Source organism: Triturus cristatus, chromosome 9, assembly GCF_964204655.1.
Source record: "Triturus cristatus chromosome 9, aTriCri1.1, whole genome shotgun sequence".
Classification (NCBI taxonomy): Eukaryota; Metazoa; Chordata; class Amphibia; order Caudata; family Salamandridae; genus Triturus; species Triturus cristatus.
In genome coordinates this window covers 1,263,076,730-1,263,094,882 of record NC_140592.1, presented here as the reverse complement: position 1 = coordinate 1,263,094,882, position 18,153 = coordinate 1,263,076,730, and the positions used below count along the sequence as shown (strand labels likewise).

Sequence of the window (18,153 nt, the reverse complement as noted above, 5' to 3'; positions counted from 1 at the left end):
AGGGCTATTTCTCTTTCAGTGGGGTTTTATCAGTTATTATAGGTTTAAACCTAAAACTGGACAGCCTAGTTATAGGTCATGGGAGCACTGCAGGTTCTCTGTTATAAGCCCTGGGAGCACTGCAGTTTCTTGGTTATAGGCCCTGGAAGCACTGCAGGTTTTTGGTTATAGACCCTGGGAGCACTGCAGGTTCTTGGTTATAGGCCCTGAGAACACTGCAGGTTCCTGGTTATAGGCCCTGCGAGCACTGCAGGTTCTTGGTTATAGGCCCTGAAAGCACTGGAAGTTCTTGGTTATAGGTCCTGCGAGCATTGCAGGTTCTTGGTTGTAGACCCTGCGAGTACTGCAGGTTCTTGGTTATAGACCCTGGGAGCACTGCAGGTTCTTGGGTACAGACCCTGGGAGCACTGCAGGTTCTTGGGTATAGACCCTGGGAGCACTGCAGGTTCTTGGTTATAGGCCCTGTGAGCACTGCAGGTTACAGGTCCTGGGAGCGCCGCAGGTTATAGGCCCTGGGAGCACTGCAGGTTCTTGGTTACGCTGCAGGTTCCTGGTTATAGGCCCTGCAAGCACTGCAGGTTCTTGGTTATAGGCCCAGGAAGCACTGCAGATTATTGGTTATAGGCTCTGCGAGCACTGCAGGTTCTTGATTAGAGGTCATGGGGAACTGCAGGTTTTTGTGCTAAGTCCACAGGAACACTGTGGGTGCTAGTTTACAGGCACTGAAAGCCTGGCAGGGTCTTGTTTGTAGGCCACAGCGGAACATCGAGTCCTTGTTTAAAGTGGGGACACTGGGTTCTTGTTTATAGCCCATGGGGGAACTATGTAGTACTATGTATAGGAGGCTCTGTGGGTTCTTGTTTATAGACTGTTATAGGAGCACTGGGGGATGGTTGTTCATAAGGTGGGTTTTTGTTTATAAGCCTTGGGGCAAGGGAGGTTTTGTTAAAAGCAGGGCTTTGGGGCTCCTTAGGTTCTTGTTTAAAGGAGTCCACAGGAGCACTCTCGGTTGTGCCATGGTGGCTATGTGGAGTCTCGTTTACTGGAGCTAAACAAAGAGAGACTACTCCTCTTTAGGTAAAGGGGACAAGGTAATACAATCTAAGATCTTGGATTTTACTTATAGAATTGTGGTGCACATCACAGTGAGAGCTCATCACTGGAAAGTACAGACCGGACATTTGAAAACAAGGACATAATAATACTCGAAAGACGTTCTAACAGTAAGAAGTATTTTAAGAACATAAACTCCATCATAAGAAAATGAGGAACAAGTCATTTGAAACATACTACTGACAAGAGGCTTCTCAAGAACATAAAGGAATCCAGTGGTATTCGCACAGCGGATTTAGAGGGAACACTGCTAAATAGAATTGTTTCAGAATTCATGGCTCATCTTCCAGTGGTCGACGGGTCAGAGGGCACCATACTCCAAGACCCCCTCACGCCAAGCTTATTTCAAGGAAGGTGAGGCTGATGATGGTCACAGAATGTCAATTCCTCTCAGGAAAAAACATTGCGTCTCCAACGAGTGCATTATGGGATGGTACCCGACCACAAGACTACATATCCCATGAATCCCTGAACACTCATGTTGTTTGGACAAGGTGGCTGCCATTTTGTGTAACTGGGTATATGTTTCCTCATACTTGACAGCATCCTTGCAAGGCAATCTGCATACCACGTTGCTGCAGCCAGGACCTTGCTACTCGGAATCTTGATTTGTTTGGAGAGCAGTTTGTGTTTCTCTTTGGAGAGTGCAGAGGACAGCCAGGGAATACAGAGAAGCAGTCTGGAAACTCAGGCATCTTTGATAACCAACTTGAAATTATTTGTACATTGACTCCCAGCTACAACTATAATATGCATCTTCTTTGGATTGTGTCTTTTCTTGAGGAAACAGGAAGGATCACTACCCCAAGACTGCTGAATATTTATACATTGAAGAGATTTATATATATACAGAAACCTGTTAAAGTTCACGTGGTATTTGTAGAAGGTGATCAATTGCGTTTGCAAGAACTGCACAAGAAATTTGATGGTTGTTTGTTATATTTCAGTTAACCAAAAAACAACAGAGAAACTAAATCTGTCCGAACCAGGGCACATAATCTGCAAGGTGTAAGCTCGTTATCTTGACAACAGGGGAGATGGTTCAGTCAAGTTGTGTATCACAGTACTCCAATATCTTTATGTTCTAATTTCAGGAATCCCAGCATTCACACTGAGCCCAGAGGGTACAAGACAGAGAGAGATTCCTACGGTACATCCTTTCTACTGTCAGTATGAGATGAATTACCTTTATGACAAGCACTAAAATGCAACCTCTTGCACTTAGATGTCCACCAAGATTCATAGATGTCAGTGCCTGGCAGATCAGAGCGGTGATATCCAGTAATTCTGTTCTCTCTCCTGTCCCATTCCCCTTTCCCTTCCATTAGTCAACATATTCCTATGTCTGTGGTTGGTAATGGATACGGTGAGGTGTGCAAGAGCGGCTTGCTCCACCAGATCCAGATCACAAGCATAGTGCTTCCTGACAAGGAGACCCTGTAGGTACTGTAGGATTTGTTTATAGGAGGCCATAGGGTCCCTGTTCTTCTTTCTGTGCCATGAGACTCCTGAGGGGTCTTTAGTACAGGAGGCCCAGGGGGCACCATGGCTTCTTGCTCCAAGGCCATAGGGTCCCTGTTCTTCTTTCTGAGCCGTGAGACTCCTGAGGGGTCTTTATTTCAGGAGGCACTGGGGGCACCGTTGCTTCTTGCTCCAAGACCATAGGGTCCCCGTTCTTCTTTCTGAGCCGTGTGACTCCTGAGAGGTCTTTATTTCAGGAGGCACTGTGGCTTCTTGCTCCAAGGCCATAGGGTCCCTGCTCTTCTTTCTGAGCCACAAGACTCCTGAGGGGTCTTTATTTCAGGAGGCCCTGGTGGCACCGTGGCTTCTTGCTCCAAGGCCATAGGGTCCTCGTTCTTCTTTCTGAGCCACGAGACTCCTGAGGGGTCTTTATTTCAGGAGGCCCTGGGGGAACCGTGGCTTCTTGCTCCAAGGCCATAGGGTCCCCGTTCTTCTTTCTGAGCGGTGAGACTCCTGAGGGGTCTTTATTTTAGGAGGCCATAGGGCCACCGTGGCTTCTTGCTCCAAGGCCATAGGGTCCCCGTTCTTTCTTCTGAGCTGTGACACTCCTGAGGAGTCTTTATTTCAGGAGCCCTGGGGGCACCGTGGCTTCTTGCTCCATGGCCATAGGGTCCTCGTTCTTCTTTCTGAGCCGTGAGACTCCTGAGCGGTCTTTATTTCAGGAGGCCCTAGGGGCACCGTGGCTTCTTGCTCCAAGGCCATAGGGTCCCTGTTCTTCTTTCAGAGCCGTGAGACTCCTGAGGGGTCTTTATTTCAGGAGGCACTGGGGGCACCGTTGCTTCTTGCTCCAAGACCATAGGGTCCCCGTTCTCCTTTCTGAGCCGTGAGACTCCGCAGGGGTCTTTATTTCAGGAGGCCCTGGGGGCACTGTGGCTTCTTGCTCCAAGGCCATAGTGTCCCCGTTGTTTCTGAGCCATGAGACTCCTGAGGGGTCTTTATTTCAGGAGGCCCTGGGGGCACTGTGACTTCTTGCTCCAAGGCCATAGGGTCCCTGTTCTTCTTTCTGAGCCATGAGACTCCTGAGGGGTCATTATTTCAGGAGGCCCTGGGGGCACGGTGGGTTTTAGTTTACAGGCGGAGAGTCATCTAGGTTTCTGATTATAAGAGACCCTGGGGGTGCTGCAGGTTTTTCTTAAACACCACAGGGTCACTGCAGGTCTTTGTCTATTGGAGGTCTGGGGGAGGGGGGTATTGTGTTCTTGTTTATAGGACTTTATAGGACACAATAGGAGTACTGTACTTATAGTTTATAGAGGTGTATGGGATTACTGTGGGTTCTTATGTAGAGGCCGTAAGAGCATTATGGGTTCTAAGGGCTTGCCTCTGTACTCTGACAGCATTGCAGGCTCCTGTTTATAGGAGGTCGCAGGGGCACTGCGCATTCCTCTTCACAGTCCCGAGGCCCCCGGGGGCTCCTGTTTATAGGAGGTTGCCGGGGCATTGTGCATTCCTCTTTACAGTCCCGAGGCCCCCCGCGGGCTCCTGTTTATAAGAGGTCGCAGGGCACTGCGCATTCCCCCTTACAGTCCCAAGGCTCCCAGGGCTCCTGTTTATAGGAGGTCACGGGGGCACTGCGCATACCAGGGTCTCCTACAGGGTCGAGGACGGGGGCGGGGGGGGGGGGGGGGCGTGGGGGGGGGGGGGGACGACACAACCTCCTCTCCAAAACAATATATTGGGTGTCTACCCGGGCCCAAATCAGGGGGATTTTTTTTTTTAAAGGAACAGAAGCCTGCTTTTTAAATTTTACGGCAGATTATATGCAAATTCACTGTAAAATGTCAACATGATAAGGTTTTGGCCCTTCCGGGGTCACTCTCGGACCCCCTCCCACACCAACCAGGCATTGTGTAGAAGGGTAACCCTGCCTCTCCATATGTTCTTTTATACTTATTTTCAGGACAGGAGGCTTAGTACCGGAGTCTTAAAATGGGTGCCCTCACATCTCTGTTGATGTGGTGGCAGCCAATCACATTTTGTTTCTAGATCGGTCTGCTCTATGGATCCTCAGTGGAGTGATACATACATACATTTTGAACCTTAATTTCCAAAAAGCTACTGAACCGATTTACACCAAATTACAAAAAGCATTCTTTCTGGAGCAAAATCTAACTTTCTTCCAAACTCTGTGTAATTCCGTTCAATAATTTTTGCTGTACATGTATCAAATTTTCTTACTGAAAAATGCATTTGAGACCCCCCCTTTTTGTCGACCTCGCTTGATGCATCACCACACTTGCATACCAATAAATCAATTTCCTGTGAAAACGTGCTGCAAACAAAAAGTACCCAGTGGCAACCACCACAGGGGTGTGGTGTGGAGAATCTCCACTAAACGTTGGAGACCTATTCCTTTTTCTACATTGACCGATGATGCAAACTTTTGTGGTGATTAGTTAGGGAGGTGCAAAGAAAAAAGCTGGGCCACAAAACGCATTTTTCTACCAATGTATTTTTCATAGACTTTTTACTCAAACATAAAGACAAAATGGCTGAACGAATTTAGATTAATTTGGCAGGAATATAGCTTATGGGGTGGAGATGGTCCTTTGTGTTATTTTATCTGAATTGGTTTAGTGGTTTTAGTTATAAGGGACAATAACTTTGTGATCCATTGGGCAGCGATATACCACTGTAATTTCGCAGTATGCAGCGGTACATGGCGATGACAAAACACAATATTATTGGCAGCCCATACAAAATAAAAAGGCAGCTATATTGTTTTGACCACACTTGTGTTTGTTGTGGGTTGCAACGGCAAATCTAGCTTAGTACTGTTTTTAGAATGTATAAAAAAATATGAGGCACTTTACAAACGTCTGTAGGGTTCAGAAAAAGTATTTTTATATTTTTTTTATATATTTTTTAATGTTTATGGAGTACCTCAGTACTTCCTTAAAACTATCTAGGAAGTACTGCGGTACATATAGAAATAAAATAAAAAATAAAAAATAAATCAAAAGTGACACTTTAAAACGTGCAACTCCACTGTACACGCCACTTTATGAAATACGCTCCACTCTACTGTACGATACGCCAATCCACAACACTACTCCTATTTATGGCCCACCACTCTGCGACACGCCACTCCCCTACACTACACTGTACGACACATCACTCCACGACAGGCCACTCTTCTCTATGACACTATACGACAGGCCACTCTATTTCACTCTGTGCTCCTCCACTTTACGACAATCTATGAAACGCCACTCCACTCCACTGTACCCCATGCCACTCATCTATACGACATGTCGCTCCACTGTACGACACACCGCTCCACTGTACGACACGGCCCTCCACTGTACGACACGGCACTCCACTGTACGACACGGCACTCCACTCTATAACCCTCCCAACTTAGATACTCTACGACACGCCTCTCTATGATAAGTCACTTCACTATACTGTAAAACATGCCACTCCACTGTACAACACTCCACTCTATGATAGTCCATGCCACTCTACTCCGCGCCACATCACAACACTCTACTCTACTCAATGGCAGTCCGCTCTACAACACTCCATGACACTCCACAACAATATACAGTGTATACTCTACAACACTTCACTGAACGTCCCTCCCCATCTCTAAGAAACTCTACGATATGCCACTCCACTCTGATACATCACTCTACTGTGCGACACTCCACACCACTCTATGACACACCACTCCACTATAGAACACACCACTGCACTGTACGTCACTTTACTCCTCTTCCAAATAAGACACTCCCACCATTCTATGACATAGCACTCCACTCCACTCTATGCCACTCCACTCTCTATCTGACACACCACTCCACTTTACGACACTGCACTCTGCAACATTCCCCTATAGTGTCGACAGGCTAATTCACTATACAACATGCCAGTACACTCTAAGACACTCCACTATAAGGTACTGTATGATAAGCTACTCTATCACACGCCACTCCACTCTATGACACGCCACTCCACTCTACAACATGCCACTCCACAACACTCTACTCCAGTCTATGCCCCTTCACTGTATGCCACTGTAGTCCACTCGATGACACTCCACTTCACTGGACTACATGACACTCCATTCTACCACACGTCCTTCCACTCTACAACACCCTACTCCAGTCTATGCCGCTTTATTGAATACCATTATACTCCACTTTATGACATGGCACTCCACTCCACTTTATGCCCCTCCTCTCTACAGCACGCAGCTCCACTCTACTGTATGACACACTACGACATACCACTACTCTATACTGTAAGATACCACTCAACTCTACACCACTTCTCAACACTCTTCTCTAGTTGTTAGCAAGGGGGTTTCTGGTTGTCAGTCGGTATGCACCCTGAACAAGCAGGAACACTCCCTCTAGTCAGTATTATTATTTTGAGACTTATAAAGCGCACAGCTACCCCCAACGGGGGTGTCCCGGCGCTAGGACAGTCGGCAGTTGCAGGTATCACGAAGTGGCTAAGAGTAAGTAAACAGCCAGCCATGAGTAAAGTACACACCTACGTTTACCTGTGCTCACCCCAGTAGCGGTCCGTCCCATTCTACAGTGGGGGGGGGGGAGGGGAGGGCGGGCCGGATTGGGGACGGAGGCGGGGAGGAGGGAGGTGGGGCTTTTTAGCACAAAAAAATAATAATAATTAAAACTTCAAATAACTTTAATGCTGCTGCCGCCACCGTCTCCCGCGCATCAACTTTTCTTCCTTCTGGCTCTGAGGCACAGGCTCTCAGCCTGCCCTGTGGCCAGTCCTCAAGCTTCAGGATTGGCCTGAGCGTTGGCAACTTGCACTCCCAGGCAGACTGGGAGCCTTTGCCTGCTCTCTCCAGTCCCAGCAACGCAGCTGAGGCTGGAGAGAGCTTCACTGCACATGAGGGGTCTGGCCATCCTGAGACGGACGGCCAAACACCTCTTGTGCAGTGACTGGAGTGTCCAACACTCCCCCACCAGCATTAACATCCCCTGGACCCGCCCCCAAGACTCGTCCAGGCGGGTCCAGGGGATTAAAATAAAACCTGTTTTATTATTGTTTTATTTTCTGGTGGTTGCAGAGGGGGCGGCGCTCCTCCGCTCTAATGGAGCGGCTGCGGCTGGCTCACCCTCTGGTAGCTTGGCTCAGAGCTGTCACACTAAACTACAGAGGCAATGTGTAAAGCATTTGTGCAAACATACAGTAACACAGTGAAAACACCACAAAAGGACTCCACACCAGTTTAGGATCACATACAATACTGATCTAATTAAAACAAGGCCAGAACGAATAAATGCAACATACACAAGTGAAGATATTAATTTCTTAAGAATAAAGCAAAAATACAGTTCCTTGAAGTCGATAGTGCCAACCGGGGCTATCATGACCAACAAAATCCACAGTTTAGTCCAATCTCGATGGAGTTGAGGGCCAGCTAGGGGGTCGGGAAGGACCTGCAAAACAGTACATTGGAAATTAAAGAGTCCTCGCAGACCTTGCTGTGGTGGTGAAGCGTCGCTGGCGTCTATGCCACCCAGTCAGCGCAGGAGTCGGTGAGTCCTTGAAGTCGCACATGTTGCAAGTCAAACTCCGTGCGACTGAAGTTAGGAGTGCTGATGTCGGCAGAGCCAGGTCTGCGGTGTCATCGTTGCGGTGTGTTGTGCATGTCACGATGCATTGTCTGTGCAGGTAGCGGAGTGAAGTCGGTGCGAAGCACGGTCGTCCGTTGTCCTGGGGCTGCGGTGTTGTCGCAGCAGTGTGCTGGGCTCGTCACGATGCAGTGTCTGTGGCTTCGGTGTAGGCAGTGGCATCGGTTGATTATGGAGGAGTCGATGGCGCTGTTGTTAGTAGACCAGGGGCTGTGGTGTCGTCGAGGCCTTGACCACAGCTACGGTGAAGGCAGTGGAGTAGGTAGCGGTGTGAAGCATCGGCGGTGAGACAAAGGCTATGGTGTTGTTGAAGTCGTGTCCACGGCTACGGTGCAGGCAGCGGTGTCGATGAAAATGAGAAGTGTCATTGTCGGTGAGACCAGGGCTGTGGTGTCGTCAAGGTCGGCGCTGCACTCACCCAGTGACCAGTGACCAAGGCGGTGGTGCAGGCAGCAGCGTCTATGACGTCATCAATACGGATTTACTTGAGGTTACAGCCCAGCAAACACCTCCAAGGTCCCAGAACACTTGGTAGGTCAGGACTCCCAGCAGAAGAGTCCCAGTGCTGGCAAAAAGATGTGGATGACGTCTTTGTCTCCTTGAGACTTCCAACAGGAGGCAAGCACACTCAAGCCCTTGGAGAGCCTTAACAAGCAGGATGAAGAAAGCAAAGTCCAGTCATTTCACTGTCCTAGACGGACGCAGCAGGCCAGCACCACACAGCAACAAGCAGAGTGGCAGTTCCCCTCCTACAGATTCTCCAGCTCTACTTCTTGGCAGAAGCTCCTCTTAGTCCAGAAGTGTTCTAAAAATGTGGGATCACAGCTTCAGTACTTATACCAGTTTCTGCCTTTGAAGTAGGCAAACTTCAAAGGATAGTCTTTGAAGTGCACAAGGCCCTGCCTTGCCCTGTCCTGGCTCCAGATACACTACAAGGGGATGGAGACAGCTTTGTGTGAGAATAGGCACAGCTCTATTTAGGTGTCCGTGACAACTCCTCCCACTACTCTAGCTCAGGAAGGCCCATCTGCCTGGTGATGGGCCATCAGGATATGCAGGGCACACTTCAGCTCCCTTTGTGGGACTGTCTAGATTGAAAGCACAAACAGCCGAACTGTCAGCGTAAGCCAGACGTGGATTCCACAGGCAAGCAAACACACAGGAAGGTAAAGGAAGAAAATGCCCATTTTCTAGAAGTGGAATTTTCAAACACACAATTTAAAAACCAACTTCACGAAATGATGTATTTTTAAGTTCCGAGTTCAGGGAGCCTGAACTCCAAATCTCTATCTCTTCCCAAGTAAAAGTTACACTTGTAAGATGTTACAAGCCAGCTCCAATGATAACCTATGGGAGAGATAGCCTTTGCAATAGTGAAAAACCAAATTAGCAGTGTTTCACTATCAAAACACGTAAAACACACCAATACATGTACTACCTTTTAAATACACTGCACACTGCCCATTGGCCTACCTTGTGCCTTCCTTAGGGGTGCCTTACATATGATAAAAGAGTAGATCGGGCCTGACATGACAGTGTAAACTGCACAGACAGGTTTTGCAATGGCAGGCCAGAGACATGGGTGCAGGGCTACTCATATGAGTGGCACAATCAGTGCTGCAGGCCCACCAGCAGCATCTGATTTACAGGTCCTGGGCACACACAGTGCACTTTATTAGGGACTTACCAGTGAATCAAATATGCCAATCATGGATCACCAATCACATCAAAATGTACAAAGGGGCACTTACACTTTAGCACTAGTAAAGTGCCCAGTGACCTAAAAATAGCAAAAACAAAGTCCAGCATACAGCCAAAAATACAAGTAGCAAAAAGACATGGGAAACCACGCCAAGGTTGCCAGGTCTAACCTATTCAATTCCACTCTACAAAATGCCACTCCACTGTACGACACGCCACTCCACTCCACAACACTGTACTCCATGCTACAAATCTCCACTATAGGACTCGCTACTCCATTCTACCAGACGCCACTAAAAGACACTCCATTCAATGCCGCTCCACGCTACACCACGACATGCTACACCACGACATACTACACCATGACACTCAGCGACAGGACACTGTAAGGACCTCTACTTTAAAGTACTTCACACTATGCCACTCCACATCACTCTACTCCACTTTATGCCCCTCTACAAATAGCGGTAAGTGGACAGAGTGTCGCACTCCAGGAGAGAATGAAAGATCCACGAGGTAAATTAGTAGGTGGTGCAATTGGGTGAATCCTCCTGAGTATGAGGATATAATAAGATTTAACCGCACTCGTTAAATTGTAAAGAATGTCTCCCTTTTGCACTCGTAAGAAATATAATCAGAGTAAACAACCTTTCCGTATTTTTAATCTTTATTTTGTTATGAACGTAAATCCATTAATTCTTCATGGTTTTTTGGAAAGGATATATTCCATTGTTTCAAAGTAAATAAATCTTTGCATGATACGATTCGAAATTCATACTGCCCAATGCATTTCGGGCTTATGAGCCCTTCATCCGGGGCTAACGAGCTGTGAATGAGGAAACAGGGTATCAACACGTCTGTACAATCATAATAAATGTATATCACAATACCGTTAGAGCAATGTCACAGGGTGTGTTTGCCAGTAAAAATTTGACATTAAACAATGTAAAAAAACAAAATGTGTATATTAATAGCCACGGTGCAAGGAAGGAGCTGAAGTATGTTAAACAAATCATACAGAACTTTGTGGAGTTTCTGTTTTGATGCATTTGAACGGAATGGTGAACAATTGTGTGCTTACTTAAAGGGATTGTGAAAAAGTACACGGTTACTTAAATTATTACCCAGTGCACGTAAATAAAGTTTTATAAAACTCACTTGAAAAGAACAGGTCGCTTGTGAAGGTTTTTTTAATATAAGCGAACGCGAAATCGTTCCTGTAAGAAGTTAAACATCATTGTAAATTTCTGGAAACCTAACCTGTTTATTGAGAAATTAGTCTAAATTCCAGTATGCTATGGTGCATCTACTCACTTTGTCAAGGTATATACGCAGGTTCCAAAGGGCTCTTCCACGAGTGTAGCGTGTAAGTTTCCGGGTTCGAAACCAAAGGATGAAATGAAGTGGAACTTCATTGGTTTAAGAAGTAACGGACGTTTTTAATTACGGGACTACAAAGAAGAAAGACTGGTAGTCCCAAACAATAATAAGTGTCAAAATCTGTAGAAAACCTTGAAGAATTAATGGATTTACGTTCATGACCAAATAAAGGATTAAAAATACGGAAAGGTTGTTTACTCTGATTATATTTCTTACGAGTGCAAAAGGGAGACATTCTTTACAATTTAAGGAGTGCGGTTAAATCCTCTACAAATAGCACCACTCCACTATACCGAACTCCCTCTAAGCCACTTTACTCCACTCTACTGTATGACCACTTCACTCTACATCACTTCACTCTATGATACGTTATGCAACTCTACTCTAACACACTCTAAAACACTTTATGACATTCTACTCTACGCTATCCTCTACGACACTCTACAAAACTCTACTCCACTCTGTATGCCACTATACAACACTTGACTCAACAGCACACCATTCCATGCTCTTCCACTCTACGACACTCTATTCCATTGTAAATACAAAAAGCTTAAAAAACATACAGGTTAAAAAAGATTTAAAAACAGATGTACGATTAGTTATAGTTAGGAAACCAATTTAAACTACACAAAAATTAGACATTCTATAATTACAGTTATATATAGCCACAGTAAATTAACTATTCTCTCCCCTCTGCCATGCACAATGTTTTCAAAATTAATGTCATTTCAGATGTCATGAGTTTTGTTAAGAATGCTATTATTTAACATGCTATAAGAGATAAAACACGAAAGGGTCTAAGTAGGGCATGGGGAAGGTGCAAGTTATAGTTAATTTACTGTGGCTAGCAAGTTGACAATATTGTGTATAGAGGTGTGCAAGTTATATCAATTTTCGTATGGGGTGCGAAATATGACTTAAAGTTATAACTATAACTTTAGAATTTCTGATGTTTATGTAGTTTAAGTTTGTTTTGTACAGAAATAATAACTTCAGTTATCCTAACTAGAACTAATCTTTAACCTTTGGTTTTGTCATTGATTTTGATTTTTTAACGATAAAGCACAAGCTGGTTGAATTAGAAAAGATGAATGGCATAATTTAAAATCAAGGAATTGAACTCCACCTTCCCGTTTAGGTCCTTAAAGTTCAGCTAAAGCTATACGGAGAGCCTTGCCATACTACTAGAGTTCTGAACAAAAATTATCTATTTATTTTTTAAAGTATTTGGGATCATTAGAAGGCAACATTGAAACGTGTATAAAAAAAATGAGGTTCAACCATCATCTTAATCATATCTAACCATCCCCACCACAATAATTGTAGGGGCGACCAAAGAGATAATAAATTCTGTGATTTTGTTTTTAAGGAAGAAATATTAAACTCAACAATCTTCTTAACATCAGGACAAAACCATATACCAAAATATTTAATTTTAACAGAATTCTATATTAAAAAAAATCACAATACTCAAACATATATATTAAGCTAAAAACATTTAGGGGAAGGAATTCTATTTTACTCAAAGTTACCTTCTAACCAGAAATTTGAAGATAAAACTGAACTTCATTTAGAAAGGGTTTAAAAAGGAAGTGGGGTTAGACATAAAACCTTGAATCATCAGCATATACTGAAATTCTGATCTCCACGTTACCATATTTAAACCTTTCTATACAGGAGTTACATCTCAAACGCTAAAAGGTTACAAACATAAACTAAACATTATTGGGGAAAATCTATTCTTGCCAGGTACCACGGTTTAAAGTATGATGAAAAGCAAATATTAATAAATACCAGTGCTTTAGGAAATGAAATTACAATTTAACAAAAGTCGTGAGCCAAACCAGTGAAGGGTTTCAAATAAAAACTTTCCATTTATGTGATCAAAAGCTTTTTCTGCATCAAGGGAAACAGCTGCAATAGAAGTTTTAATTTTGGAGGCCAAAGTATGACATCAAAAAGCATCATCAGTAGTCAATTTTAGTGAATGAAGATTGATCAGTTTTAATAATATATTTAATTACGGACTCTAATCTGGGACGGAAAATGTTTGTATACATTTTACAATCACTTTTTTAACGGTATGGGACTGTAATATTTATGGTCTTTATCTGACTTGGGAATAACAGTACTGAGAGTCTCAAAAAATGTAGAATGTATATTATGTAAAAATGTAATTATATATTTCAAGTATCTATAGGTTCAATAGAAATACTGTCATGGCCATGAGCATTAGCTTTCTAGCAGAATTTACTGTAAAGAAATACCCTCTTCGAAGAAATTATAATCTATATCTTTTATTATAGGAGTAGGAATACTTGAACATAGTCTCAAAATCTTGACTTAAACCATGTAGATCATCAGAATACAAGGACGTATAAAAAATCTCAAGACGTAGGAATAGCCTTATTAGAGCTAATGTTCACTGATGTTTCTGCAAATTAGTTTATGTTCTCCTTCAACTTTTACCTAATTAGCCATTATTTTACCCACTTTATTTTGATAACCATAGAATTTTAATTTAATACATAATCTTGTGTTTCAAGCATCAAGTGGTAATTTTATTTATCTGAAGTATAGTTGCTATACTAGAGTGATTAAATCTTAAGAAAGGATAAAAAAATACTGGAGTATTAATTTTCTTCTTTTTTGGGCTACAATGGAGATAACAAAGGCTCTGACAGAAGCCTTGAAAGAGACCCAGTTGTTGACCACAGATATGTCTGAAGGGTTATTAAAACAAAATATATCTTTAACAAAGTTATTACAATTTTTTTAACAAATTAAGTATTATATAAGAAATTATTAATAAAGCACCTACAATTAGATTTGGGTTCCAATTGAGAAATATCAAATGAAGAGATAACAGAGGCATGATATGATTAAAAAAATAACACCAATTTGAGCAGTCTGTAAGCATGGTAATACCGTTTTTGAAACAAAAATATGATCAATTCTTGAACAGGAACCATGTACAGGCAAATAAAAGGCGAATTTAGATTAGTCATGGTTACTAGTACCCTATACATCTAATAATGAACGGGAAGCAATCGCAGCTCTATATGCTTTGTGGAACTTATCAGACACAAATTTAAAATGAAGATTTCCTATCCAAGAATGGATCATTTATCTGATTGAAATCACCACTTAAGATAATATTAAACTTTGGAAAAGTCACTAATTTGATTTTAATAGTAGCCCAGAAGGAAGGATCAGATTGTACTGGAAAACAGATGTTAAATAGTGCAAGATGTATTTTGTTCTCCTTCATATCCATCAACAACAAAAAAAAAAAACACAGACCCTCATCATCACATTCTTGAGAAATAAGTTCAATATTAAAGGCATTGTGACATAAAAAAGCTACCCCTTAGAAATATAAGCAAGTACCTTTTGTTGTTTTACTGGCTTATCCAACCCTTGGACATTCTACAAAAGATATTAACCACTGGATGCAAGAAGAGAGGACATGACAGGAGGACATAAAACAATCTGCAAGAATAACAAAAAACGCATGTGTGACAATCAATGACTAAGGAATTTCAGTAGAATAACATAGTAGAGCAGAAATGATAAGTATTACAGAATAAGTAATAATATAAAAGGAAACTAAATATGAGACATGAGAAGAAAAAAAGTCAGTTGGGGAGAAAATTAAAACAAAAAAGCGATAGAACCCTAAATTGAGACGTAGCAGTAAATAACAAATAAATGTATGCATTAGCAACATCTCAAGATACACAGTAGAGTTACAAAAAGAAACCAATACTAAAAACTACAGTACATCATGTTTACAATAAAGAAGCACAAAGAAATTCCAGATTTAGAATGGAATGTAGCCACAGCAACTAGAGAGAAACTATGTAAATACTCCTTCAATTTAACAGGATTATCATAAGAACTGGTAACACCATTGTGTGCGATCTTACTCAAGCATGGATGCAAAATACCATATCTTATAATGTCTGCGCATAGGGCAAAGAGGTAAAACTTCTTTACTTCGAGCATTAGAGTCACTGGACAAATCTTAAGAAATATATAAGATTATATATTTATCATGACAATTTTTTCTTCTCCTTGGCAGACTTGATAGCACAAAGTAGATCAGCATATTCAAGGCAAAGAAACTAATAATTCCACACAATTTGCAGAACATTGTTTCCCAAGTCGATGTGCTTGTTGCAAATTAAGTGGTGGTGATTGAGGAATACTAAGCAGACCTGAATATAATCTTTTTGAGGGAGCCTATTATTTCATTGTCTTCAACATCCTATGGTGCACAATATAAACATAAATTATTTCTCCTATTTTGGTGCTCTAAGGATCTGATTACGATGTCGGTCGGAAACTAAACCGCCCAACTCCTTGTTCGATTCGGTTCCGACGGACTTGCGGTTGGCTGCTTCTCCCAACGAATTATGATGCTTCTAACACCGTTTGGAAGGACTCCCATTGACTTCAATGGGAGCATGTGTTCTGATTGACAACACAGGCTCCTATGGTGAAAATGGATGTCTGCGGAAAACCTTGCACCCTGCTGTGGGCACCCCATGGTGCCTGCTACACTGTGCATGGTTTTACAGTGGAGTCCCTTGGGTATCCCCTAGACCCCAAACCGGATGACTCAGGGTGAGGGGGGCCTGCTAGGAGCCCCCAAAGTCACTATCCCACAACTTTTTAATATCGAACAGACAGAGTTGGAAAGGCTGCTGGAATCAGACATCGTAATTGGTCGTTCCCAAATGCTGTTCATTGAGATGTATGAATCGGCTCCGACCGACTCAGATTCTCCGAATGCCATTCGGAACCGATTCAGAATGACCGAACAGTTCCCCTTCCGACCGCGGGCATCGTAATCGGTCGGAAATGTTTCCGAGTGAGTCGGGCGGATGGGTTCCGGCAGGGTCTAGGAGATTCAGACTGTCGGTCAGAGGCTTTCCAACCGACATTGTAATCGGGCCCTAAGTCTTCAGCATGTTTTTAAAGCTGCAAAATTTCTTGTTCCAGTTGAGATGATGTGTCTTGAACATCGCTAATGCGATGTTTTCGTCATTTCCATCAATCTATACTCCATCATCACCCATCTGCCCTCAATTTGTTGCAGTTTAGTGTTAGAAACAATCATGAAAGGTTCAAATTCTCTTATTTCTTTGATGATATTATCAGGGACAGGATTATTAGATGCACCTAAACGAGAGGGAGGATTGTTATTTGCCTTTTCTGTTTTGAGCCAGATGCAAAAGATGAGGATTTAATATTGATCACAGATTCCGACTACATCTTCCTAGGATCAATGTTGGCCTTAGAAACTTTCAATAAAAGTTTGGATCTGCTAATATTCAAAATCTGGATAATTATGAAAAGCAGCTCTGCGTGAGCCATCACAATAACAGTGCTTGGACGAAATTAAGCAAGCGTCTGCTTGTGTGTGACATCACAGCAACTCCAAGATTCCAAAAACAAAGTTTCCAAATCAGGAAATACACAGTATATTTTCATGGCGCTTCACAACCATACTAAATGCTCTTCTGTCTCAGGGATTGACGAAGATGAAGTTGTGTGGTATCACTGGTCATCTGTGGGGGCTGCAGCCATGATCGCTGTAATTTTGGTCTGGAGACCAAGTTTGAGGAATCGTAGCTAGGGAAACTGCCATGGTGCCTGCGCTGGATCACTGGTGATTTGCTAGTGCAGAGTAAACACAACACTGCCCCATCCTCCCTCTTTTAAATGATGGAAGGAGGAGACATCCTGGACACCTCTTCCTTATGCTGATCAGCACTGCCTTTGAAGAGGTCGCAGTAGGAGCTGCAGGGCGGGGAAGGCTGATTGTCCCGACAAGCAGCTTCAACGCCCAGGGTCAGGAGGGTATGGCCACTGCGTTTTTGTGATGGTGGGGAGGCAGGCTCTCAGTTCACCTGCAGTGCCGCAAGGCTGTAGGTTCATCTGTGCTTCCCTCTCCTTTCCAAGAGTGAAAGTGCTGACCTCGGCAGCAACCTTGGTGAGGCCAGTCAGCTTGCTATAGAGGTGGGCACTGGTGACTGCACTGGTCAGCTTCCTTTCCTCCCTCGTGGTCTCGCTGTGGCGGTCCTCTTAGATGGAAGCAGGACAGTCACTGCAGGGGATGGGGCGTGCTAAGGGCAGCTGAGCCTGTATGGAGGTGTCTGGCAGCTCGCTCTCATTCACAGTGATCTGGTGTTCTCCCACGAAGTAGGTTAGGCAGGGCTGCAGCCACAACACACAGTACGGTCCGTCAGTGTTGGGGCTACTCCACCTAAGTAAGTGTTCCCAGGGGGCATTTATTGAGGTCTCCAGGGATTGCAGGATTGGCCCTTGGAGCCAGAGGTTGTAGTCGTTGTGAGAAGTTTGCCTGGTATATGCTGTCCACTAGTTATAGTGGGCACCTTGCACCAGTCCAAACAACCCCTTATTGATGATAAGTTAAAGACAACCTTTATTGAAAGCTATCCTAGTGGTAGCTATGGAGAGCAGCCCTCAGGTTAAATCTTGAAGGAATGTAAAGCAGCTTGTTTTACCAGTCTATAATCTCTTGAGTGGCTAAATGAAAAGAGACCACACCAGGTATATGTATAAAATATATGTATTTATTACTAAACACACCCCTCTAGTCTCTTTATGAGTCTAGAGGCAAAATATTACAGTAAAGTAGCACAATACACGTTAGGCCCTAGGGGCGGACCAATCTATATACTAAGAAAGTGGTATGAGAACCACCACTTAACTAGATACAAGGCCTAGAGCCTGTAGAATCGCTGGGACCCCAAGGTACCACCCAAGATAGTGACACAGGGGACCCATG

General features: G+C 43.6%; 1 protein-coding gene across 10 annotated transcripts in view; it reads right to left on the bottom strand.

Moving 5' to 3' along the window:
* The window catches only part of AP4S1 (adaptor related protein complex 4 subunit sigma 1), a 243,757-nt gene that overhangs the window by 164,395 nt on the left and 61,209 nt on the right, over positions 1-18,153 (bottom strand). For 7 of the 10 annotated variants that reach the window (XM_085627380.1, XM_085627376.1, XM_085627382.1 and 4 more), the window contains exon 2: positions 14,724-14,825. The exons of the other annotated variants lie outside the window; for them this stretch is intronic. The gene's annotated coding sequence lies outside the window, so the exon portion shown is untranslated. The remainder of the gene's footprint in view (positions 1-14,723; positions 14,826-18,153) is intronic. 10 annotated transcript variants of the gene reach the window in all.